The sequence below is a fragment of the Canis lupus genome, chromosome 23 (assembly GCF_011100685.1).
Source record: "Canis lupus familiaris isolate Mischka breed German Shepherd chromosome 23, alternate assembly UU_Cfam_GSD_1.0, whole genome shotgun sequence".
In the NCBI taxonomy this organism is placed as follows: Eukaryota; Metazoa; Chordata; class Mammalia; order Carnivora; family Canidae; genus Canis; species Canis lupus.
Genome location: NC_049244.1, coordinates 15,526,248 through 15,553,310, shown reverse-complemented (window position 1 = coordinate 15,553,310; position 27,063 = coordinate 15,526,248). Strand labels below are relative to the sequence as shown.

At 38.4% G+C, this 27,063-nt stretch overlaps 1 protein-coding gene and 1 long non-coding RNA gene across 16 annotated transcripts in view; one reads left to right on the top strand and one right to left on the bottom strand.

Annotated features, from left to right (window-relative positions):
- The window catches only part of RBMS3 (RNA binding motif single stranded interacting protein 3), a 1,328,331-nt gene that overhangs the window by 480,802 nt on the left and 820,466 nt on the right, over positions 1-27,063 (top strand). The window contains exon 1 of one of the 15 annotated variants that reach the window (XM_038570642.1): positions 17,842-17,920. The exons of the other annotated variants lie outside the window; for them this stretch is intronic. The gene's annotated coding sequence lies outside the window, so the exon portion shown is untranslated. Of the gene's footprint in view, positions 1-17,841; positions 17,921-27,063 lie in introns of those variants that run through there. 15 annotated transcript variants of the gene reach the window in all.
- Positions 440-12,533, bottom strand: LOC119865362. The gene is made up of 3 exons (XR_005376927.1): positions 12,080-12,533; positions 5,088-5,188; positions 440-643 (listed from the first exon to the last, which is right to left on the bottom strand). It is a non-coding gene; the product is annotated as an uncharacterized LOC119865362 (long non-coding RNA).

The window sequence follows — 27,063 nt, the reverse complement described above, 5'->3', positions numbered from 1 at the left end:
AGGCGCTCCTTCAATGTGATTTTAAAAAGTTTCTCAAATTCCTGTTATATTAATAACAACATATGTAGTATAGAAATTGGTTTTGTTCCTATTTGGACATTTTACTCTTTTCCTCTCCTGTTACTTCTACCTTGCAACTTTACCTCTGATTATTCAGGTCAACACACTAAGAGAATGGAACTATTCACAAATAACTGTACTGGGCAGGCATTGATTGCTTTTTCACACAAACATGTGCTTGTGCACACACAAGATAGGGAAGAAGAGAAAGAAGGGAAGGGAGAGAAAAAAACGTCCTTTAAAGAATTACTGAAAGTATTTGCAACTTCAAATATGTCTTACAGTGCAATCTAGTAAAACAAAACAAAATAAAACAAAAGAGAGAACATGAAGCTTTAATGAGTAAAGTCACAAGAAACCAGGGTCTACTGCCCCCGATGATGCCAGACATTGGAATGGTGGGTGGTGAGAAGCTCTTGCTTCTTTGCAGGCTTGGATGGCAGCAGCGTGGAAAGTTTCTTCTCTTGCAGAGAAAGCTGGACAGAACCAAGCATAGCTGGTTCTCTGGGTAGGAGTGATCCGATGTGAGGGAGTACAGCACTCATCACTTGCAATTTGCAGTCCTAAATCATCAGGACTGGCCCTGAGGATGATACGGTGAAAAGTCACAGGTTTTGAGAAGCACACCCATATTTTATCCTTCGTCCATTCTGAGACCTTGGGCATCTCTTTTTGTTGACTTAATGCCATGTAAAATGCTATGGGAACTATAAGGATGCTCAACTCATAATCCCTGTCCTTTAGGTATAAGAAGTCAATGAAGGGTTGTCTTTGTTTTTTTTTTTGAGAGTTGCGTTTAGGAGGCACCAGTGAATATTTATTCCTCTTTGCATTAGAGCTTTTGGTCTTGTTCAGGGAGAGAACAAAGAATAGCACAAAAGCATTATTTTGATGCATACCTTTAAGTCATGTATTTTGTGCACTTGCTTCCTAGTGAGGGAGGAAATTATTAAAGACAGAATTACAATTTATAAACCTTTCCTTAGATCTTAATATATCATTCTGAAATGATCTAAGAAAATTATGTTCAATATATTGAAATGATCTGTTGAATATATTTAGCATATTGAAATGTCTTTTCCTCTACTAAACTATTAACTTATTAAGGGTAGGGTAGATGTCTTATTCATTTTTGGAACCATTGTGTCCTCACATATGTTAGGAACCAAGCAAAGGGCAAATTGAACCAGCCTTAAAATGTGATGCACGATCCTAAGATCAATGGAATGCATGATATCTGTTTGTGATTTAAGAAAGTGGGGTCAGATTAAATAAGATTACTGTTTATAAAAAGTCACATCCCTACTGCCCAAGAGGTGACCAAGGTGGCTCTTGTCAGATTATCTAAAAAGTTAGTCTTCCAGAAGTGCAAAGGAACAAATGCCATTTTATTCCCTTGAACAGTTTTTTTTTTTCTTTTTGGTGCCAGGAAAGAATGTGTTTGGCTTGCCCAGTCATCTTTCATTCTGGCATGCAAGAAAATAGCCATATATACAGAGAACCTCAGTGTTCCTATTTATTTATTTATTTCTACCTGATCTTATCTCCAAAGAGATAGGAGTTGGAAAAACTCCAGGAAAAATTATGTACCTAGTCACCATGCTGGTCCCCTTGCCTGATCTTTTCTTTAGAAATCATATTCTGAGCTGGTTTCCAACTTTAGTTGCTAACAACATGTCAGGTAAATAATAAATGAGGCAACATATGCATTTCTTATGTGCCATGGAAGGCTTACTCTGAGTAAATAAGAAAGCATTCAGAGGATAGAGAGAGGTTATGAAGGATTGTTTCCATCAAGCTTTCCAGCCCATCTGGTCTATAACAGATTTCACCCAAGCAATTTCTTTTGTCACCAAGAATTGTTCTTCCCCACCCCCTGTGGGTGGGAAGGATCATGAGAGTAAAATGTGATTTCTACCAGTAGGTTCAGAAAACCTAACAAATGGCAGGAAATTCAAGGAGACGGGATCAAAAACACTATTACTCAGTAATGGTTGCATTGTAATGCTTAAAAACTTTCTTCCATTTGTGCCTTTTCAGATGAAGTAGACTGTAAAAAATTTCACTTCACTGAGTCCCGAATTTTCTTCCATTTCAAATTATCCACTTCAGCTCCTTAACGCTATATATGTATGTGTGTGTGTGTTTAATTAATATATTCAAGTAGAGTGAAGCCACATGTAGCTTAATTCAAGTAAAAAAATTAACTTTGTTTTTAACAATGTTATCTTTCTAAAGCAAGGATCAACAATTTTGTCTATAAAGGGTCAAATGGGGACTCTTTTTGGCTGTGTGGGCCATACCATCTCTGCTGCAGCTACTCCCTAATATACTCAATAATCTGTAAACAGACATGACGTGTTCCAATAAACCTTTATTTACAAAAACAGATGGCAGGCTAAATGTGGCCCACAGCCCGGCACTTTACTAATGCCTAGTCCAACAAAATGCATAGTGGATAATATGGGAAAGAAGCCACCTGTCTCTACAGCAGCCAGCCATCTTAGTGTAAACACATTTATAAGCAAGTTCAGCTTAAAGAAATATTTAAATTCCTTGAGCACTAGATCTTTTTTATTCCCCCAGGCCACATATGAATCAGTTGTCATTACCCAATAAGAAAATAATGTCTTTGTCACCATGAAACACTTCCCTCCTCCCTTCACATTATTCCCCTTAGCATAGCCCTCTCTTTTACTTAACTGCCTGGTGATAAACCTCACTGGTGAGAAGGGCCAGAGATTTACTGCCAGAATGACTTAGCATCCTCAAGCCCCTGCCTGCAGCTCTTGAGAAAGCGTCCAAGCTCAGCTGGCCGCCTGGGCTGGCACTCTGTTACTCTGGGTTAGAGTGGGTATCACATTTCTAATGGATTAGCTGACTACTGGGAATGCAGAAGGGTTTTTAAAGTCTCTTAACTTCTAAATGCAGCACATAAATGGAGTTCTATGAATATTTAATTTGAGTGCAAGACTCGAAGTTCTTTGCAATTAGTTTAACTGTTGCTTTCAAGAGAGAGAGAGAGAGTATATATCCTTTGAGTGTTTTAGGATTCACAGTGCCCTCTTTGTTTTCTTTAGTTTGGAACTTTCCATGAGCTGGGGCGTGACCACTTTTATAAGATGTTCAGAATCCATTCCTTTATTGGGTACATCTAGCATGTCTTCTCTCAGTCTTTAGGAAAGAGATGGAGTTTTCAGGTACAATATCTCTTACATCTTCCATTAGCAATCTTCTCTGTGGATCTCAGCATAACCCAGGGGGTCAGGCTTGCTCAATGGACTAGGAGTCTCTGCTACAGATTTTAACTGTTTACCTGCTTACCTTTCCAACCAAATGAGCAGCTTATTAGGAGAATGATCTGGCTTGAAAATCCAGATGATTTCCTTTTGTCCTTTGATATAGAAATACTAGAAAAATGCCCTAGTAGGTAATAGGCTCTCAAAACCTGCTTAATCAAATCAACTCCCAAGGTTTTTAATTCTAGTCCTTTGTCTAGTAAGTAACTCTTAATCTTTCTGAGTGTTTCCTCATTTATGGCCCAAGAGATTTTTTATAAGATGATTTTAGGTCCCTTATGGCTCTTAAATTTGCCCAAAGATGCTTCTTTGGGGTCAACGCTTTGCTTGGTACTGAAATTCCTACAAATTATTAGAGCTCCCTGACTTCTAGGAAGCATGTCATTAATTAGGAAGGCAACAGGAACACATAAAATATTTGGGAAAAATAAAGTGCATCATATAATCAAGAATGACTAATTTTGTTTTTAGAAGAAATGGGTCACTGAGAATCTGAAGAGGGCCATGCATTTAGAAACCAGGCTGCTAAGCAAGGAGAGAGGAGATGTTTCCAGGAGAGTCATTAAGGAAAAGAATTCTGAAAAGAACATATGGAAACCAGGACAAAAAGATGGTGTGTACTGAGGAAAAAAAAATGGGATTTTTGGCAATCCTAAATTCAACCCTTTGTTGACATTGGCATTGCTATACTACAGCTGGGCTCTTTTCTCCTTTTTCTGCCTCTTTTCTCCTTCCTGATCTCTCTTCTCTCCTTTCCTTATTTTGAAATGCATATGCTAGACATATCCTTCTGACTATTGTATTCACCACATATTTTTGATACCTAATGGGTGTATGAACTAAGGCCTTAATCTATTGCTTCTTTGACTATTACAGCAGCTTCTTGACTGGGCTCTCCCAGCTTGCCCCTCTTCCATCTTTCTACTCCACCCAAGCCAAAGAATATTTTCCAAAATGTACAGCCAACTGTGCCACACAAGTTGCTTCCCTGTGTCTGAGGACACAGGCTGGGCACTTTTCATTAGCATTACCAGCTCTTCAAGTTTGGCTCCAGCCACTTATAGCCTCAGATCCTTATGGCTCCCTTTTCTTTGTGAATTTGGAAAGCCTGGTTTCTCTGTTTTCTACATACCCCTGATTGCTCCCCACGCATTCACCTAAGCCTATAGCATTTCTTACTTTGTCCCCTCCTTTCCCCAACAGAGTCAGTTGTTCCCAACCTAGGCCACTTTGTCTACCTTGCTTATTTGTTTAAATTCTGTTCATCACACCCTGGTGTTATTAGGTGCAACAACTAGATGGTAATTCTATAAGAGAGAAGGGTGGACCTTTTCATTTTTTTAATTCCAAGTGCTCAGTACAGTCTCTGGCACACAAGAAATAAACGGTGAATGTTACATTAATATCCAGCCTTCCACACTGAGGTACAAATTTTGAGAAAGAACCTTCCTACATTCTTTATAAATTAAAGTTTCCTGTATTTTCACAAAGCCATGGCCTGGTTTTGCTGATGTATCATGCTGGTTGGCTTTCTATCTCATTTCAACCTCATTTTGAGCGTGTATTTTTCTCTTATCTATCTACTAATGTCTGTCTAGCTCCATTATATATCTTATAAATAAATGTTGTAATGTATTCAACATATGATGTCTTAACAATTTTCTGCAATTTGTACCATCACCATCTGCTATCCTATGGTGGTAGATTCTGGAAAATATTGTGGATTACCATTTGTGGGAGAGTTTTTATGGATTAAAGCAAAGCTGTAATTCTCTTTCACAATGTACTTGCCACACAAGAGGACAACAGAAGATCTTCCACGGCAACATCTGTAGAGAAAGAAATCCTTTAGTGTTGTGGAAGCATCTGTTTCACATATATCTCTAAATGGTTAGGATATGCATTTCAATATCTTTGTTTGTTTACCACAAATAAATCTATTATTTATAGGACATTTGAAGATATATGAATATACCATATATATCCAACACTTCCCATAGGCTTTAAATGTGAATAGATACTAGAAACACTTTGCATCCATGACATTTCAAGTTTATGACCATTTGCTGCACTTTGATAGGAGTTTGAAATCAATAAAATGCCTATTTAACCTCTTTACTATTTTTATTTTAAAGTACTTTATTTCATTTTCCTCTTTATTTACTTTTAGTTGTACAAGAATTACAGCAACTAGATCCTCACATGTACCTTCATCTCCAGCTTGGTCCACCTCCCCAGATACCACTAGTAGAAGTTATCACTTTGGTGTGTATGCTTTCAAGATCTTTTTCTAAGGAATGTCTGGGTTGCTCAGTGGTTGAGCATCTGCCTTTGGCTCAGGTTGTTATCCCGGACTCCTGGGATCAAGTCCCCCATCAGGCTCTCCTCAGGGACCCTGCTTCTCCCTCTGTCTGTGTCCCTGTCTGTCTCTCTGTGTCTCTCATGAATAAATAAATAAAATCTTTAAGTAAATTAAAAAAAAAAGATTTCTTCTAAGCATTTACGTAGATACAGATATGTAGGTATACATATACTTGTAAGTTTTTTCATAACATGTACAATTAGATGTATGTGTGTGTATATATATATAATATATATAATTATATGTATTATATATATAATACATTTATAGCGTGCTATTAACAATTCGTATATAAATAAATACAGATTTATATGATCCCCTTTTGAAAGTATTGCATAGTATTCCATAATAAGTTTAATGGAGACCCCTGACTGAGAATGACCAGACCTCCTCTATCTGCAGCTTTGACAATCTTAGACATCTGTTTCTTCACTTATAAGAAAACTGAAGGTAGGTATTTCTAGGAATGGATTGATAGTTCAGGAATACTATCCAGGGACCCACGTTCCTTTTATCTTTCTTGACCATCCCCACACATAGACTTTTTCCTTATGCTTTTTGCCTACCTCTGTCTACGCATCTGTTCATATTGCAATTAAAAGAGTAAGAGTAAAGGACTAGGGGAAAATAGCTTTCCTTTTATCGGGAAGCCCTGTAACCTCAGCATATGTCCCACTACATCTTACTTACTAGTGCTGGGTCACTTCGGATCAGCACTTTACTCACTAGTGCTGGGTCACTTCAGACCAGCTGCAAGAGAGGATGGGAACATGAGGATCCAGCACAGGGGAGCTGGATGGTTATCACAGCTTAGATTTGTAATGATCTGTCATTCAGACTTCACATATCACTGCAAATAAAACTCTTCTGGTTATAAGGAAAAAGAAAGGGTTGGCTGATGGATGGGCAGCTAACACAGTCTGCTGTAGAATGTTATTATTTAATTTTCCATGTTCATTAACATTTAGATGATATCTAATCTTTGCCATTAAAAATAGTTCTACAGTCAGAATTATTGTACATGCTTCCTGTTCATTTGTGGATTTGTTTCTCTTGTGGAAATATAGTGAAAACGAATTAATGCCATAGAATATAAAATATTTTAATTTTAATTTAAACTGCCAAACTGCGCTCTGAAATGGATGTAACATTTTATACTCTTCCCAGTGGCATATGGCAATATCTGTTTCACATACCAAACTAGACTAAGTGATTGTTCAAGTCCCCTTCTTTGTTCTTAGTAGCTCCCAGTAGTTGAGGATGGGCTGAGACTCTAATTGTAGGTATTTTGACCTTAGTCCAATGTGTAGGAGTCACTCACTAGTTTCTCTCAGAGAGAATTGCTCTGTGGGTAGCTGCAGATTTGGTGTTTCCATGGCAGGAAGTAAATTCAGGAGGCTTCTTTATCACTATTTTGGACCAGAACTCAAAAAGAATTTTTAGAGTCGTGGAGGCTGAGTGCTAACAGGCCACACCAAGGATTGTTCTTACCTTGGAAGGAGAGAGGCTAATTCTTCAACTTTTTTTTTTTTTTAAGTTTAGGTGTTCACATGCAAAATTTAGTTCTTTAATCCATCATGTTTTGGATATGTATGTGTATGTTTCAGTGGTCAAATATAATCCTATTTTAATATTCTTCACAAAAAAGATAAATTGTCCTGCTATGTTCTTTATGTTCTATCTAAATAGGGGTTTCAGAATAACTGATCTACCTCTCACAATCTATCTACTGCTACTTACCATCTGTGTGACCCTAGGGAAGTCATATGACCGATTTGTACTCCGGTTTCTCTATGAGTAAAGAACATAGCAGGATTGATTTGTTAATAATATTTAATTTAATAATTTTGAACTTATGTTTGTAAGTGAGTTAAATTTTGGCTACCTATCCAACCAACCTGTATAATGTTCTGGGTAGTTTTCTTTTTTCTTCTATCTTTTGTAGGATTATATATACCTATAATATAATTATATGTGTGTGAGATCAATGATACATTTACTAAAAGTTTGACAGAACTCACACTTAAGTCTCTTTGGATCTAGTGACACAGTTAAAGGTAAAGATTATCTTCCTTTCATTTTCCTTTGTGAATCAGTAATAGTATACATAATTATATATTTCTCAAAGATATTGTCTGTTTAATATATTGGCTTAAAGTGAAACATGTTCTTTTTTTTTTTTTCTTTTCTTGCTTTTCTTTTTTTTTTTTTCTTCCTTTTCTTACCTTCCTTTTATTTCCTATTCAAATAATCCTCTGTATCTATAGTTATTTGTCCCTTTTTCCTGCCTAAAGTTAACTTCTATATGCTTTGGATCTTTTTGTTTTGTTTTGTTTTGTTTTTGTCAAGTTGATTTCTTCCTGCCTTCTCTTTTTGAAAGATGTTGATTTCAAAAATTTGTTTTTCCTTCTTAATTTTACCGATTTTCAATTTCATTACATTCTACCTTTTATCGGGTATGTGATCCACAGTTTTTATTTCATTAATTCTTTCTTTTTAAAAAAAAATTTCATTTCCTTGATTTTTGGAGGAGAAGGATAAGATCTTTTTGTGTTTTCCACTTTCTTTGCCTTGTGGTCCCTGGGAATGATTTATAAGGTCTCTTCTTTTTGTTGTGTTAAGACATAGTCCATTTTAGTCAATTTTATGACTTATGAGAAAATGTATATTCTAGTTTGGGAGCACAAAGTATTATAGATATGTGTATATATATGTTTGTTAGTCTAGTTTCTTATTATATTTAAATCCTCTAGAGCATTGAAATTTGTTTTTTACCTGTTTGATCTGTAAGAGAGAGGGGCAAATTAAATTTTCGTGCTAGCTGTACTTTTGACTACTTTTCCTTGCATCTTCTTTTTGCTTTTAAAAAATCAATTAGTTATATTGTATGCTTAAGGTTTTTAAGGTTTCATCTTTGGAGTGGATTATTCCCTGATATATATGAAATATATCTTCTTCTTTCATTGGTTTTAGTCTTGAAATCCTTATCTGCACTGGTTCCCTGGGTATATATTCTTCTGTTTTTTGTTGTTGTTGTTGTTGTTGTTCTTTTTTTTTTTTTTTTTTTTAACCATCATTCTAGCTGCTGGTTTTTCAAAAACATTTAGTGCTTTATGGAGCTTTTTTTCTTTCCTTTATAATTGTGGCAAAAAACATGTAACATTTACCATTTTAACCATCTTTAAGTGTATAGTTCAGTGGTATTAAGTATATTCATTATTGTGATTAGCTTATTTCTTTTGCCATCATGTCATCATTGTACATACATGTTGCATGTATCAGACTTCTCTTACTTTTTAAGGCTGAATATTATTTCATTTATTTTTAAAAAATATAGTTTATTTATTTATGCATGAGAGACACAGAGAGAGGCAGAGACATAGACAGAGACAGAAGTAGGCTCCCTGTGGGGAGCTTGATACGGGACTCAATCCCAGAACCCTGGGATCATGACCTGAGCCCAAGGCAGACATTCAGTCACTGAGCCACCCAGGTGCCCTAATATTTCATTTATGTATAAACCAAGTGTTGCCTATTTGCTCATCTGTTGGTAGATGCTTGGGCTGCTTCTACATTTTAGCTATTATGAATAATGCAGCTATGAACATGGATGTGCATATATTTCTTTAAGACCCTGATTTCAATTATTTTGAGTATGTACCCAAATGTGGAATTGCTGGATCATATGGTGATTCTATTTTTAATATTTTGAGTCACCACCATACTATTTTTCACAGTACTGTACCATATTCCACTCCTACCAACAATGTACAAGCCTTTCAGTCTCTTTATATCCTCATCAACACTTGTTATTTTCTCTTTTTGTTTGTTTTTTTTTTATAGGAATTATCCTAATGGGTATGAAGTAGTATCCTCTCAAGTTTTGATTTGCATTTTGGTTGGGAGTTTGTTTTTGTTCTTGAGATTTCCTATGAGTCCTTCAGTGGATGCTGCATTTACTTCCTGGTACGTGCTTTAGAAATATAGGCAAGCCTCACTGGGAAGAAGGGTTCACTTCAGCTTATTTCCTAGGACAGTGGGAGGTGAGGGGATGGGAGGATGCCGAAGTGTACAATGAGACAATAGCCAATCTCCTGGGAAAGGGCCCTTCCACTTTTTCTGAGTGTCATCAAACAGCAGGTTCTGCTTTGCCTTTTTTTGGAAGCAAGCATCCACCCTCTTCAAATACAAAGTTTACTTCATTCAGTCAACAAATTCAGAAAGAGCCCATTATGTTGTGGACACTATTTTAGGAGGTAGTGATGCCATAGTGAACAAAACTGATAAAAGTCCCTGGCTTCATGGGGGCTTCTATTCTAGTGAGGGAAGACAGAGAATAGATAAAGAAAAAAAAAGTAAATATAAAATATGTGTTAGAGATCAATGCATTGGAGAAGATAAAATGGTAGTATTTGTTCTCTATTTCTATGCAGCAGATCACCACTAACCTAGCATCTTGAAATAAGACAAATTTATATCATAGTTTCTGTTGGTCAGAAATCTAACATGGCATACCTGGCTTCTCTGCTCAGCATCTCACATGGCTGAAATCAAGATGTCTTCCAGGGGTGCTATTACATTTAAGCTGTGGGGTCTTCTTCCAAACCCATTCGGATTTTTTAATGAATTCAGCTCCTTCCATCTATAGGACTAAGATCCCTGTTTTAATCTAAGCTGTCCTCAGCTCCTAGAAGCCACCTACCATTTCCTGCCAAGTGGTCCTGTTCACAACATGGCAGTTGCCTATTCAACAGGAGACCCTCTCTGCTGCTATGAAGCTCTGACTTCCTCTATCTAGGATCTGTAGACCCAGATTTAAAAGACTTATGTGATTAGATCAGGCCTACCCAGATAATCTTCCTTTGGTAAAAATGACTGTGCCATAGAACATAGCCTGATCAGGGAAATAAAATCCATTCTCAAAGTTCTGGGGATTTTGCAAGGCAGGTAAACTAAGAGTTTGGATCTTGAAGACCATCTTAGAATTCTGCTTACCACACAGAATAAGGGGATATATATAGTTCAGGAGTGAGGTGAACACGGTGCCATTTTATTAGGATTCACCTAACTCATCCTCATTCATGAGGTAGCCTCTCTGGCAAATGGCATTTAAACACAGCTATGAGATTTGTGGGGAGGGAGGGGCAGAGGTATTTTCCAGAATGAAGGCTAGCAAGTGCCAAGTCTCTAGGGAGCGTATGCTGAGTGTGTGTTAGGAGACACCAGGGAGACCAGTAAGGCACAGGGTGATTAGCAGGGAAGAGTGGGAGGAGAGATCAGCGGGGGAGGTTCAGGTCTAGGTAGGACCTTAAAAGCCATCATAACAACTGTGGTAATTACTCCAAAGTGTTGTTTCTTTGTGTAAAATCATAACTTAAAATTCTGATTTTGAAAAAAATAATATGAACTTGAAACACATTTAGAAAAACATGTGAACACTAAACCTGAATACTAGTTGATGGATTGGAATGGCTGAGTTTACAGTTGCTGGTGGGAATAGAGATGGGGGGGGCGGGTAAGGAATAAACAAGTATAGAATTTCAACATTTAAAAAGTATTAACAAAAATTGTATCTTTTTCTGTGTGAAGCATCTAGAGGGAATAAAAATATCTCGATACACACACACACACACACACACACACACACTGCAATACTCACATAGTGATAGTTTCAGTTAGACTAGAAATATACCACTTAATGTAAAGAGGACTTTTAGGGATGCCTGAGTGGCTCAGTGGTTGACCATCTGCCTTCAGCTCAGGTCATGATCCCAGGGTCCTGAGATGGAGTCCTGTATCTGGCTTCCTTGCAGGGAGCCTGCTTCTCCCTCTGCCTACGTCCTCTGCCTCTCTCTCTGTGTCTCTCATGAATAAATAAAATCTTTTAAAAAAGAAAAGATGACTTTGAGTTGCAACTTAAACAATGTGAATGCCTTGCCTAATTTTAACCATGATTTACAGAATATATATATATATATATATATATATATATATATATATATATAATATTAATTTATGGATTTGATCCTACAAAGTTGAGACTTCCGATGTGACAGGAAATGTGAGATTAGCTTCTTTAATCGGGCCGCATATGTTTCCTTTTATGACTGCCAAACCCAATCTGCTGTATCTACTTAGACATCCCAGAGACAAAGAAAAAAAGAAAAATCTTCAAAATCAACTCAGCAAATCAAGGCTTCTGCCTGAAAGGGTTACTGAGGTGTAATGTGCTAGCCATTTTGCAATGCTGGCAGTTTCTGACTATGGAGATACAGATAATCCCCATCCATCTTTCCGACTCACCACAGCAATTTTGGAAGTAATGTGCTGAATTTCCAGACATTTCTCGGACACTTACTTGGATGTCTCAGAGCGGCTCCAAGACCTAACAGTTCTTCTCTGTCTTTGAGCTTCTTTTCTGCTAAATCCCCTCTTTGCTAATGGAGACACCATCTGCTACATGCGCAGTGACGAAGGCATCACTGAAACTCCTCTCTTGGTCTTATTCCAACATCCAAACAATAGCTAATTTATTTCTGAAGCAGTTTACTACTGCTAAAGCTCCTCATTTAAGCTCCAAGCTTCCCTCCTGTTAATAGTGTTAATATCTGCAACCTTGAGGCAGATATTCTAGAAGCAGCCTTTCATTGACTTGCCTTCCTCTGGCCATTAGTGTGCTTGCAGAGAGAATGACCTTCGGGCCAGATTCCTTTCCTCATTATGTCAGTAGAAATCATGGAGATCAGGAAGAAAAATGGATCACTGAGAGGCCAAAAGAATTCTTAGAAAACAATGGCCCCTCAACAGGCTGTTCAGTGTCATCCCTGTTGCATCATGGACAGCAGCTTGTTCTCCCACACAGGAAATCCTCAAAGAGAAACATGACTCTCCAGGGACCTTTCCCATAAATTTTCTTTTATCTCTCATTCTCATTTATTTCAACTATTTTGTTTGGGGGTGGACCCTTCTGATTTACTTCTGCTTCTAAGATGTATCCATTGAGTAGAGGGCAATGTAGCAAAGATGATGAAGAACATGTGCTTTGGGGTTGGAGATATTTATTTTTGAAACTTAGTTTTGCCATTTACTTGCTCCAGCCCCAAATTCTTCAGCGAGGACTTCACACATAATTGTTGTGGTGATGAATTAAATAATATGCACAAAGTGCTGGGTAATCATAAGGCTGTTCTCTCTGGGTCTCTCTCTCATTCACTCTGTGTGTATGTACATGGTATGTATATGTGATACACACATACACATCAAGTAAACTGTGCTTCTCTGCAAGCTTACTTGACTCTTTCCCTGATACTCTTCCAAGAGCCCGTTCACTTCTTTGGAAGCTATTTTGACTATTGAGCACACTCTCACTAGATAATATCTAAAGGAAGAGAAGAGATGAAGAAAACTGCCATTATGCACAGCTCTGGGTGAATTATGCCTATTTTATAATAAAAAATATAAATATCTGTATGCACATATACAGTATATTATGTATGTATTAGGTATATGAATTTGCATGTGTATACCCAAACCCTTTAAAGCACATTTCCCATATTTGCCAGTGTTATGTTTAGAGTTAACTGGATTAGTGGCAGCACTGGAGAAAAAGAAACAAAGAAACTTAGAAAGGTCTGATTCTTTGTTTAGGACTGTAGAGTGAGATATGGTTGCAGAAACTTTGTAAATGATAATTATACTTCGTTGATGATATTCCCTTAAAGAGGACTTTTCTAGTTAGCATTAACTAACCAGTTTTTTCCTCCATCTCTGCATTAGTCTGCTCAGGCTGCCATGACAAAGTATCATGGACTGAGTGACTTGAAAAAACAGGAAGTTTATTTTCCAGTCTTGGAGTTTGGGAAGTATAAAATCAAGATATGAGTCAGTTCAGTTCCCTGGGGAGGCCTCTCTTTCTGGCTTTCGGATGGTTGCCTTGCTGTGTCCAGAAGAGAGAGAGAGAGAGGAAGTGAGCTCTCTGGTGTCTCTTCTTATAAAGATGCTAATCCCATCATGAGGGCCCACCTCATGATCTCATCTACCTAATTACCTCCCAAAGGCCTCATATCCAAATGTGATCAAATTGGGGATTAGGGCTTCAAAATTTTGAATTTTTATTTTGGGGGTGAATAATTGAATCCGTTGCTGTCCCATACTTGTAAACAGACTTTTCCCTATAGGTGACCCCAGGTTTTTGTTCTTAGCCTTCCAATTGTCTTTACTTATTATTTATTTCTTTATCTGGGTCTTCAGATACACCATCTTTTAAAATAATTTTAGCTATTTTGCTTCTGTCTTGGTGCATGGTCAAAAATATGCTTCTCTAGCCTGCAATTCTCTAACTTCATACTTAGCACTGTTCATCTGTGTTTCTGTAAGATATTTCCAACTTGATATTCCATAGGTATTTGGAAGAAAATACTGGTAGTTACATTAATCTTTCTACCTAAACACATATCTCTTCTTCCTATCAATCTCATCAATACCACTATTTAACACATTCACTATGTTGGTGAACTTTTCCTTCCTACGCATTCCAAAACTGTTGTTTTCTATCAGCATATAAAGAAATATATAAATTGATTCAAAGCCTTTCCTTTCAGTGCTTATTTTCATAACATTATGCTAGTTGTTGGGGAATGTACAAAGATTAAAAAAAAAAGTTGAGAGTGTAGAACAGGGTTCAGCAAACTATATCAAGCCAAATCTAGTTCCCTTCTTATTTTCGCAAATGAAGTTTTATTGTCACTCAGTCATACCCATTCTTTTACAGACCATCTATGGATGCTTTCACCTTACAATGCCAGAGTTTAATAATTGCTACCAAAATTTTATGGCCCACAAAGACTAAAAGATTTATTATCTGACCTTTTACAGAAAAAAAGCTTGCCAACCCCTGATCTAAAAGACTGGAATATGTGTGCGCACACATATATATGTAGGGTGTGTAAGATAGTATAAAGCTATAAATGTATGCATAAACACATATTCTAACACTTTAAATATTTATTTGTGTGTGTGTGTGTGTGTGTGTGTGAGAGAGAGAGAGAGAGAGAGAGGGAGAGAGAGAGGAGAAGGGCATTGGGAGAGGGAGAGAGATGATCCCAAGTAGGCTCCGTGTCCAGCATGGAACCCAACTGGGGGCTTGATCTCACAACTCTGAGATCCTGAGATGAAATCAAGAATTGGATGCTTAACCGACTAAGCCACTCAGGCACCCCTAACACTTTTAAATTTAGATATACCTGTCACACATACACAAACATGGTATAAATTCCAAAATGATGTGATAATAAAGGTGAAAGAACAATTAATATCCACTAAAGGACTACAGATTGGGTAAGACTTAACAGACTAGCTCATATTTCAGTGGAACATTTGAAAATAATTTTGATAACAAGAGGTGAGTAGGGCCAGTTCTTCCAATAAACATTTACTGAGTATCTATTGATACATTCAAATGTTGGAAAATTTACTCGGAATGACAATCTGTCACTTCTTCATGACTTCTGTAGGACTCGGCACAGTGTCTTGCACATGTTAACCATAAATACCTATTATTTAATTAACTGATGAAATAGTTTGTAGCAAATACATGATAACATCCTACAGTATAAACTGTAGCAATATTAAGGATGCATAAGTTCTGGCAGTCTATCTTGGTGAGGCTGCATTGAGGGGGTAGAATAACCAAAGTTATGTGATGGGTAGGACAGTACTTGAGTAATGATTACCATTTAAAATAACAAAAACAGGGGCACCTGGGTAGCTCAGTCAGTTAAGCATCAAACTCTTGATTTCAGTTCAGGTCAGGATCTCAGGGTTGTGAGATAGAGCCCTGCCTTGGGCTCAGAACTAGGCCTGGAGCTACTTGAGATTCTCTCTTTGCCTCTCCCTAAACCACCTTGTGGGCACATGCACATGCTCTCTCTCTCTCTCTCAAGAAATAAATAACCAAAAACAAACAAACAAACAAAAAAAAACAACTAAGATTCATTTGTGACTCTAGCCTTAATACTCTGACACCTAGTCCAAATTTGTTTTGTTTTTTCAGTCTGGGATGATTTTCATGGAGTGCATTGTTTGCTTTAAAATGAAAAACTCAGTAAGTGGTATTAATAGAATGAGCTTGATGCCAAGGGCAAACCACTCCTGGTACTTTGCCATACTTTGCAGCATGGAAGCAGTAATCTTATAGAACTTTCCACTAATAAGCCACTCCTTACATCTTTGGCCGATGGGAGTTAATTTTTTAGATACTGGGCCTAATTGAATTAGCTCATGATCAGAAGCTTATACTAATAACTTTGGTGATAGCCTTAAGCTTTCTGCCTTCTCAACTCAGTTCATTTGCATAGTTGTAGTTACTGATAGGTTTCCAATTCTCTAGCCCAGAGCTTTCTGATGAACCCTAGACCCATGGTTCTCAACATTGTAGACACATCAACATCAATAGGTTCAAAATCGAGTTTATTATCTTTGAGGATTAGCTGGGACACCACCCTACTTCCTGATGATGATCACCTTTGTTTGCTCCTTAAATGAACTGATGACTATGTCATCTATCTCCTGGGAATCACTTGTGATTGTTCACACCTTTCTGCCTATTCCTCATTTCCAAAAGTCCTAATGACAGCCTCTACTAAATATATCCCAAATCTATAAAGTGATTCAGGGTACTATCACCTCTATTCTGCACCTGCTGAATGCCCTTCCTAATCAAACCCCACCTTTGATCTGACCCTGCCCCTATCTATTTTCTAGGGACTTCTAGGCAATTTGCTCTTAGATGCAAATCCCATCATTGACCCATCTTAGTTACCCTTTGCCCTTGGATAAAAACTCCTAAAATCCTTCTGTACTTGTGCCCTCCCTATCTTTCCAGAACTTTTCAAAAATTAATCAATTTTTAAAATTAATCAATCAATTAATTAATTAATTTTTTCCTTTTCCAGTTCCTAGAGCCTTTCCCTAGAACAGCCTTAGGCCACACTGCACTTTCTTTTAACTCTGGACCACTGAATTTCCCATATTAACCCTACTATCTCTTGTCCCCGAACCTTCACATAGTTGGGGCCATTCTTTCAGTACCTTCATCTTTTCTTCATTTTGGAACACTTCTCTGTCTTTCAGATACTATTTGAAAGATATATTTATTTGAGAAAGAGAGGGAGAGAGAGAGAAAGTGTGGGCATGCATAACTGTGGGAAGGGGCAGAGGGAGAGAGGATCTCAAGCGGACTCCCTGCTGAGATGGAGCCCCCCCCCCCTCCCCAAGGGGCTGCTTCCCAGGACCCTGAGATCATGACCTGAGCTAAACCAAGAGTCAGATGCTCAACCAACTGAGCCACCCAGGTGCCCCTCTTCCAGATCCTATTGTAAATATCACTTCTTCCAGTTTATACCCAGCAGTATACACAGTCCTTGCAACTTCCTCCTCTGCTGCCACATTATGGTAGGGGCCTTTGCTGTGTATTCCCATTTTACTACCTACTTCCCCATTAAAACAATTGGCTCACTATTTATGTGTTTATGCAAATGTTTGTCTCCCTTGCTAATTATTCATCTCTATTAATTTCTTTCTGATGGTTGTAGTCCCAGCCTTTACACAATACTTGGCCCATTGTAGGCCTTCATTAAATAAGTGTCTAATGAGTGAGTGGATGGATGATTCATGTGGAACATCTGCAGAGTGCTAGACATGATAGAGATAAGAAGATTATTAACTCCTGCCCTAACATCACTCATGGTCTAGCATTGAAATTCCTCTTAAAACAGATGAACTAGCTTACCTCTTGACGTTAAGCTATTAAAAGACTTGTAAGAATCGTTTTCCATTTATCTTATTGTCATTTTTATAGGCTAATTTCATTTTGGGGAATCAGCCCATTCCCGTCTCAGTCACTCTGGGGCTGTGGGACTGTCCCCCAGGGATGTTCTATGTGACTTTAACTTCCAACACGCTCACACAGAAGCAATAGTGTGGTTGGGCTCATTGAATGTGCACTGAGCCAGGAATTAGCTGTAAAGTGACTTTTAGTGTGGAAAAGAAAAATAAGTATTAGAATCAATTACTCAGATATAAAGAAATTAGCCTTGCTAGGTTGATTTTTTTTTTTCCATTTAGGAAGAAAGAGAAGAAGGCAAAAAGGAAGGGAGGGAGGGAAGAAAGAAGGCTTTCATAAACTCTAGTCCTTAAAATTGTAAGTTTGTATTATTTAAAAATAAAAAATAAGTAGTAACATTTTAATTCAATAATAATCAGTATAATATATGATGAATATATGATACTGCACTGAATATTTCATTAATTTATTTAATCCCAATGTCCATCTTATGAGGTAGGTTCTGTTATCCATCCAAGGTTAAAGAAGGGGAAACTGAGGCATAGGAAGAGTGAGTAGGAAAAACATACTTGTCCTGTGAATGTCCTTTACTACTCACACAAAGCACATTACTTCTGATACTTCTGGTCACCAAATGTTCAAAGGTTTTTCACAAAGAAAGCAATTCTGTGACATGAGCTGGGTGTCCCACAATGTAACTCAATTCTGACACTGTCACCTGAAGATAGCATCAGATCCCCCAAGCCTGCCACCCCACCCCCACGGCTGCCCCTGACCCCACACCACACACACACACACAAACACACACACTCTTGAGATGCCAGTCACAAGTTTAGGCTATCACCTATGCTTCTGAGCAAATGGCTGTAAATTAAAGCTTCTCATGACCCACTCCTCAAGTTTGATTAATTTGCTAGAGAAGCCCACAGAACTCAGAAAAACAGTGTACTTACTACATTACCAATTTTTTAAAAATAAAATGATATGATAAGTGATTACAGATTAATATCCAGATGGCAGAAACATGTAGGGCAGAGTATGGGGGAGGGCTTGCAGAGCTTCCGTGCACTCTGCCAGTACCTCTATGTGTTCACCAACCTGAAGCTCCACCACTCAAACTCCTCACTTTCAGGATTTTATGGACACTTCGCCACAGTGGCCTGAAACTCATTAACTCCATTTCTACCCATTCCTTTCTCTGGAGAATGGGGTTGGGGCTGAAAGTTCCAAACTTCTAATCATGGTCTTTCTGGTGACCAATACCCATCCAGGGGCCTTCCAAGAGTTGCTCCCTTAGAACATAAAATCTAGTCACCACCCAGGAATTCCCAAGGGATTTAGGAGTTCTGTCTCAGGAACTAGGATCCAAGACCAAATATTAGAACAAAAGATGCTCCTAGTACTCTTTTCATTTATGAAATTACAAGGACTTTATGAGTTCTGTGCTCGAAACCAGAGACAGAAACCAATGAATATGTTTTCCATTGTTTCATATCCCTGGTTTCTGGCCACAGACCCCTCACAGCAAATGACATATAGCTCAAAAGATACTGGCCTGTGGTTAGAATCACATTTAGCAATTAATAATTAGTCCAGTTCACCATCACATTATATGAAGAATGTCTCCCTGGGCAAGGCACTCAGGATTGCAGGCTTCCATTTGATCTTGTCAGGTTCCAAGAAAGCAGGAGTGGTCTCAGCAAATACCTGTCTCTGCCAGTTCAGGCATCTGTTATAATTGAGCTGAGACAATACCATCTCTTGCTTTCAGCCTCTTTCACAGTGTTAATGTAACATCAGATTTCCCTCTTTGCATAACCGTTTATTCATTCTTTTGCCTTCAGCTGCAATTCCTTTCACTCTGCATTTTTACCAAAACTCTTCCACTTTGGAAGGCACATTGAGTTTGGCCACTGTGCTGGTCTAGGTTACAGGCAGTGATGCCAGTCTGGCAGCTCATCTAGTGGCTGTCCACTCCCGTTCAGAGAGGGTAAGGTAACAAAGATGCAGAACTAGAGGGCTATTTTTTACCACCAGCCAATATGGCTACATCTACCGTTAGCCCCCAACTTTTGCCAGGTGGGGGAAAAGGCACATCCTGCTCCATCAGGCCCTTAGAAATTCTGACATAAATATTTAAAAACCTAGTAACAATTGCATGCTTGGGAGCCAATTCTGTCTGTAACACATGACTACATAGCCATGCCCAGTATCCTCAGGGTATGGGGATTTACCAAAGTTAAACAGCTAGGAGAGAACAGAGCCTAACTTTGACTTACCTGATTTCTTTCTTGGGTAAGTATGTGAGAGTAGCTTGAGAGAATGTGAAATTTCCTCTCCATTGACATTCATGCCAGAAACCCTCTTTCCAGTCTCCAAAGTACTCTCAGCCATTCTAATAATTCGTACTCATAGTGGTCAGAGCTTTTTCTTACTTTACCCTAACCGAGGTTTACTCATTACCAAGTGGCAGTTCCTAGTGTCTAGGAGAGCATCTGATGAGTCAGGATGGGCTGGTGACTACCTGGTCCCATCAGATATGAGTGATGAGTGGAAGAGTCGCCTGGGATGACCTATCCCTGGTCTAGGAATAGTCTTCAGTTGGGGCTGGGATCCCACCAGAGTGCCTGGCAAGAGCCCTCCCTCAAATGTGTCTGCAGAGCATACAGAATGTTCTATCACATTCCACCCTTTGAAGTTTTGAACTAGACGATAGCAATAGAATGAAGTGCCAAAAAGCACCATGTTTTATGATCGTTTTATAAAAAGGGCCTCTGATAAGCCAAGCAAATCACTCAGATGCTTTATATTTACAAGTCATGAAAGAAGCGATGTTGGAAAAATAAAGACAGTCCCCCTGTCAGGGAAGCAACAATAACAATAACAAAAAGGCCTCGTTTTCCTCAGAGAAGGGAATCTGTGGAGACCAAGCAAGAGACTCATCTTTGAGGAATGTTACAAAAGATAATGCGTCAGAGAAGAGAAAACTTTTCTCTGTTCCTCCGGGGCAATGGGGTGTGAGAAGACCTTAGAAGTCGCTCCCCATTTCCTTGTGCAGCCTCCTTCCTTCTGAGTGTCATGATTTAGATCCATTTTTAAAAGGATTTATTTGAAAGAAGCTTCTTATACCATAGGGGCAGTTTGCCTCTCTCTCCCTCTTTCTCCCAGCCTTTGTAAATGAACAAAGTAACCACTTGTCCCACACAGGGTGCAAAGAGAGGCTTGGTGTGGGTTTTACTGTCCATTCAGCCTCTGTTTGGGGCTGGTTGTAAGTGAAATCTTTAGAAACTTCGCAGCAGGAATCCTTTGCTTGGGGCGCAGGGTGGGGAGGGAGCTTTGGAAAACCTATTGAAACTCTGAGAGCAGTTGGGTAGAAACTGTTCTTTTTAGACTTCCTCAGGGGCAGTACAGGGAAATAAACACACACAGGAAGTCATTTAGCCTCTCTGTGAACTTCATGTTGACATTTGCTTACTAAAAAAGTTCATTGTGGGTCCTTAAGAAATTTATGTCTGTGTGTGGGTACATATGTGCGTATGTGTGGCTGTAGGCACATATATGTATGTGTGTATGTAAATATTGACTACTTTTCCCTTTCTACAGTGTTAGTAATATATTAAAACTAAAAAAAAACAATTGGGAAAAAAGTATAACACAGAAAAATATCAATGTGGATCCCTTTTACAACATTATATCTTAGGATTCGAAGCTAGATATATGTTATGGTTCTGAATTTTTCACCATCTGCTGATTGCCATCTCTCATGTGTACTTTGTCATGTTTTCTGCTAACTGGTTGACCCAAAGTGCCTTTTTATGTGTAACGTTTGGTTCACAAGTTTTATCTTTCCTTATATGTTGCTGGCTTCAGAACACAAACAACTCTAAAATCTTCAGTGAAGGATCACCAAGTCCCTAATGTCAGCTGGAAATCCTGATTTAAAATGCCAAAGATAAATACATTTTACAGATGAAAAATGAAGGTACACGGACAAAAAGAAAGAATACCAATGTCTAAAAAGCAACAACTTGGTTGTTAGGAAGGGAAATCCATTCAAATGAATGAAGGCATGGGGGTAGTCACCAGAATGGTTTACAGGACTCCCATGAAGCATGTTACAGGCCTTATGAGAACCAAGAAAGCCCTTGGTTTCTCTCTCCATCTGGATCTCCTGGTCTCAGCCCTGCTTCTTTCTGCACATCTGTTCCTTTCTCTTTGCAGTCAGTGGTCATTTAATTGCAATTTCTACCCGAGATCTCCTAAGCAGGAAAGAAGGATTTAATATCTGGATACAGTAATATCTTATGGAACTCAGGATCAGGAGTACAGCCAAGTGTTGCAAGAGACTGGAGCCAAAAACTATAAAAGTCCTCCAGAACTGAAATGTTCCTTTCATCTCCTTTAAGCAAGAGTGTCTCTTACCTCTTGTCTCTGTTATTATCTATGGATTGTTTTTCCTCCCCTTCCCCCTCACAAGCCCTCAGAAAGGCTTTGTTTCTACATTCATACAACCAAACCCCATTTCTACCTTTACATCACTTCCAATTTCAAGTACCTAGTGGAAATTTATGAGTCAACGAATGATAATTCCATATTTCCAGGAGACATCATCTGATTGGCCCAGGTTGGGTCAGATGACCACCCAGTTCCACCAGACTCAGGTTGAGGGTAGGGGGTGGTGTCACCAGAAATAATCATGTTTACATAGGCATATGCTGTGTTTAGCAGGAGCAATGGGAAGACTGGCTGGGCTGGTAAACTACTGAGACACATCTACTACAATAATTATTATATGGCTCTGCTCTATTAGTACATGCAAGTACATTCTATATATTTCAAAAGAATATAAACTCTACCAGGATATTTAGGCTACCATTGGAATATACTTAAAGAAATTACAGTTTAAATTTATTGACTCTATTTCTAGAGATACCTTGTCATTTCTTCCTGCTGAGGAAGGCATTCATTTATGGAGACTAAGAAACTTTTAGAGGAGGCATATGTGGCCAGTTTGAGTTGGCTATTGTGTCATCACTGATAGTTGAACTTGAGTTAACTTTAGAGCATGATCATGTGATAATGGGTATTACCAACAGGGAAAGGGGATATTATGCATTATGGTTTTACCTTTATGTTTTCTCTCTTAATCTCCATTTTTAAGTGGAGTAGGTGGTTTATTCCTAAGCCTTATTTTTTAAAGATGACAAGTTGTTAATGGCGTGATCAGCCATAGTTCTGCATCCTTTGAATCTTCAATCCTTAGCTCTGTATCCTTACTAGCTGTGTGTCTTCAGGCTAGTTGACTAAACTCTGCATGCTCCTCTTTCTTCAGAAGAATGTGGATAATAACAGCTAGGTCATGGAATGTTCCAAGGATTCATAGAAACAGTATATAAAACACACATAGGTGCAAGTGTTCTATAAACATTGCTATTGTGTTTACTCTCAGAGAAATGGAGAGGTGGTGGCAGTAGCTGTCTCTGGTAACCACATCACATTTTCCCAGTCCCATCCCTGGCTCATCTTTGATTTCAACTCCAACCCAACTGTGTTGGAGGATTCTAATCCACCGAGCATTAATGGCATCCTACCAGTGTATTTTTCAACTCTCTGTCCCAGGCTCTCCTTTGATGCCAAGAGAGTTTATTATCCCATGTCCAAATACAGCTTGGAAAGCATTGGAGGTGATCATTTCCTTGAGGGCAACTGTTACCCAGTGGGGGACAGAAGCGAGTCCATAAATGCTTTAACCTCTCATCTTTCCATGGACAATTCTAGGTGGCATTTTGAACACTTCTCAGATGTCTCAGCAGACTCCACTGCTTTTGCTTTATAGCATTGATCCCAAGAGCATACACTGATAGTTTATCCTCATTTTCTGAGCCAGTCTCACTGTTCCTTTCCTCCTGACTTTTGTAATTAATTCCCTCAAAGCAAAACAAAACAAAACCAGTCCTTGGCTTAGAATCTATTTTTTTTTATTTTTTTTAAATTATTTATTTATTTTAAAGATTTTATTTATTTATTCCTGAGAGACACAGAGAAAGAGGCAGAAACATAGAGAAGAGAGAGAACCAGACTCCTCACAGGGAGCCTGATGTGGGACTTGATCCCCAGATGAGGATCATGCCCTGAGCCAAAGGCAGATGCTCAACCAACTGAGCCACCCAGGCATCCCTAGAATCTATTTTAGAGAGAATCCAAATTAAGACAGTGTAAGAGTAGCATCACTGAGAACATGGACTATGTCTAGATTTGAATCCACTTAACTGGTTAGTAGTTCTGTATCCTTACATAGTAAATTATCTCAGTTTTTTTTTTTTTTTGCATCAGTTTCCTTGCCCATAAATGCAGATAGTAATAGTATCCACTTTACAGTATTGTTATGAGGAGTACATGAGTTATCACAGTACTCCTGTGATATAATGGTGGTATAAATGGTATAAATATACCATTTAGAAGTGTCTGATAAGTAGTAAGTTGCGTATAAATGCTACATCTTTGTATCCTCTCGTAGAACACATTCAATTGTGTCTAGAAATCTTAGTGTTATACCTTCTTCCTTACTACATTTTTTTCCTTGTGCAGCTTCCTTCTGCCCCTCCCTTTATCTTTCTTTTGTTTGCTAGCGCGGACTGAGTAGAGAGAACAGCAAGTGTTCCCTGGAGCTTTGTAATTTCTGGAAGCATGTAAGAGGGCCCTTCCTTTGTGCTGTGCTCCATTTTTTCTTGCTCCAACAGCCCTGACCCCTGATCTGTTGGCAGACACCAGATGATGCTGCCAGCTCTTGGTTATTCAGAGGCTCTTTATCCAGACTCTTTGCTCTTCTCTCTGGCTGCCTGCCTTTTGGCTGTTAGATGCTCCCTGGCATTGCTCTCAGAGGATATACCAAGAAGGAAAAAGATAGCAGAACTCAGACTAGCCAATTATGGGGTCTAGAAAATTAGGACTTTTAGATCATTGGACTTCAGTTTTATGAGACATTTCTATCCTCCGTATCCATGGAAAATTCAGATTCAGCCTTTTGCAGCCACAGTGTATTTCACTTTGATTGAAATATAAGTAAGACATAAAATGCACAGATCTTGACTATTCACTTTGATGAGTTCTGGCAAATGTATGCATTCATGTAATGACCACCCAAAATAAGATGGCTAACATTTCCATTACCCTAGAAAATTACCTCATTCCCCTTTCTAATCAATTCTCCTTCACTCCCACTCCCAGCAACTACTTTCTGATTTCTATTGTTCTACATTTCTTCACCTTGAACTTAATATAAATGAACTCACACATATCTATTCTCCTATTAGTGGCCTTTTTTTATTTGGCACGATCTTGGGACTTATTCATGTAGTTGTATCAGAGGTTTGTTATATTTCATTGCTGAGTAGTATCCCATTATATGAAAGTACTTTTTTTTTTAACTATTCTCCTCTTGATAGACAATTGAATAGGTTCCAGAATGGGACTATTATGAACAACGCTGCTATGTGCATTCTTGTACAGTATTTTTGTGTAAATATATTTTCTTCTGGGTAAATACCTGGCAATAGAATTGCAGGGCCATAAGTAGAAATAGGCTTAAATTTGTAAGAAACCACCAACCAGAGGCCATACTCTTTTTCCCTGACAACGTATGGGGGTTCCAAGTCCTCAATAACCTCCCCGACATTTAGTGTCGTCAGTGGTTTTGGTCTTAACCACTGCACTGGAAATAAACTGGTATCTTATTGTATCTTTATTTTATATTTTCCTGATGACTACTGATTTTGAGCACCTCTTCAGTGTGCTTACCGGCCATCCCAATGTTTTCTTTTGTGCCTTGTCCTTTCAAGTTCTTAACAGTAGTGTAGTCAAGCCAGTTTGACCAATATCTTTGAACCCCTTGCTCTCAATCATGCAAAAGGAAAATTCAAGTGTCTGGAGTTCTATGACAGGTATAAAGAAGTTCAGGAAGGGCACCTGGGTGGTTCAGTCGGTTAAGCTTCTGCCTTTGGCTCAGGTCATGATCCTGGGGTTTTGGGATTGAGCCCCACATCAGACTTGGCTCCCTGCTTGGCAGGGAGTCTGCTTGTCTCTTTCCTTATGCTTCTGCCCTTCTCCCCACTCATGCTCTGACTTTCTGATTTGCTGTCTTTCTCTCTCAAACAAATAAATAAAATCTAAAAAAAAAAAAACCAAATCATTCAGGAAATCATCCACCTAACATTGATGCTATCAATACTTGGCACTTACTTTCTCAGAGCATTTCAACAATCTCATGGGACTCTCTACATGAGAACTGTCTTTTGGCCTATGTGTGGGCCAGGCCAGCTATGCCTGTGCTGGGGAATAAAGTTCCCAGGAGCAGTCCTTAACCAATGATGAATGGGAATCAGAGGTCAAATACCCCAGTTTCCTTGCACTTTCTAATAAGATAACTCTGAAACGTGTTCTACGAAGTTTCCCAAAGCCTCCCAGTAGAATTGATGCTCCCTGGCATTGCTCTAGAAAATATAACTTATTCAGTGATGCAAATGGATTGTCTCATCCTCTCTCTGTCCCATTTCTTAGTCTCCTACTGACTTTCTCTAGAATCACTTCCAAAATGAACTACTTGTACTCAAGTTCTTGCATTTTGATCTCCTTCTGAAGAAACACAGTTGAGACAACCATCCCCAAAGATGTGTGTTGAGACTTTGAATTGTTGTGTGACAGACAGACTAATTAGGGGATTTGGTGAGTTCTACTGATGAATTCATGACATTGATTTTCTGGGTACTACACAAATGAAACAGCCAGATGAATATGGCAAAAAAAAGTTATGTTTGTACCTAGTAGAAGTGAAAGTCCCTTTGGGTTGGTGGCTAAGGGTTGAACTAGGTTTTCTAGAAAAGATAGAGTCTGGTAGGGTCAGGGGAACTGAGAGGAGGGGAGGACATTCTAGGTGGTAAATAGGTGTGAAAGACACATCTTGTTTGGAGTAAGAATCTATCTGGAGCTTGAGATTGTATAGAAAGGAATAAAAAATAAGACTTGCATTGTTGGTTAGGGTCAAACTAGAAAGAATGTTCAATGAGACTAGGAATTTTGGATTTTTGTCTCAGAGGGAATGGAGAACTGGTGGACCTTTTTTGTTAGGGAATAATACCATAAGAGCAGGTTTCTAAGAAAACTAATATAATATCATAATGGAGGATGAATTAAGGCTTACAGTAGAGGATTGTTGATGTAGTTTTAGTGACTTGGAGAGAAACTGATAAAATCCTGGAGCTGGGTACTCATAATGGAAATGGAAAGGGCAACATCAGTTCAAGATCTACTGAAGAGAGTCAGTAGAATTTGGTGGCAGTAGATAAATGTTGGAGGACAGATAAATGAGTCATAGACATTCTAAAGGGTCAGAGCAGTTGATTTCAAAATAATACCATAATATTAACAGAAATAATTTTACCCCATGGAGGTAAAACTTTACAGTATAACAATACAGTCATTTAATTTAATACACAGTAATTTAA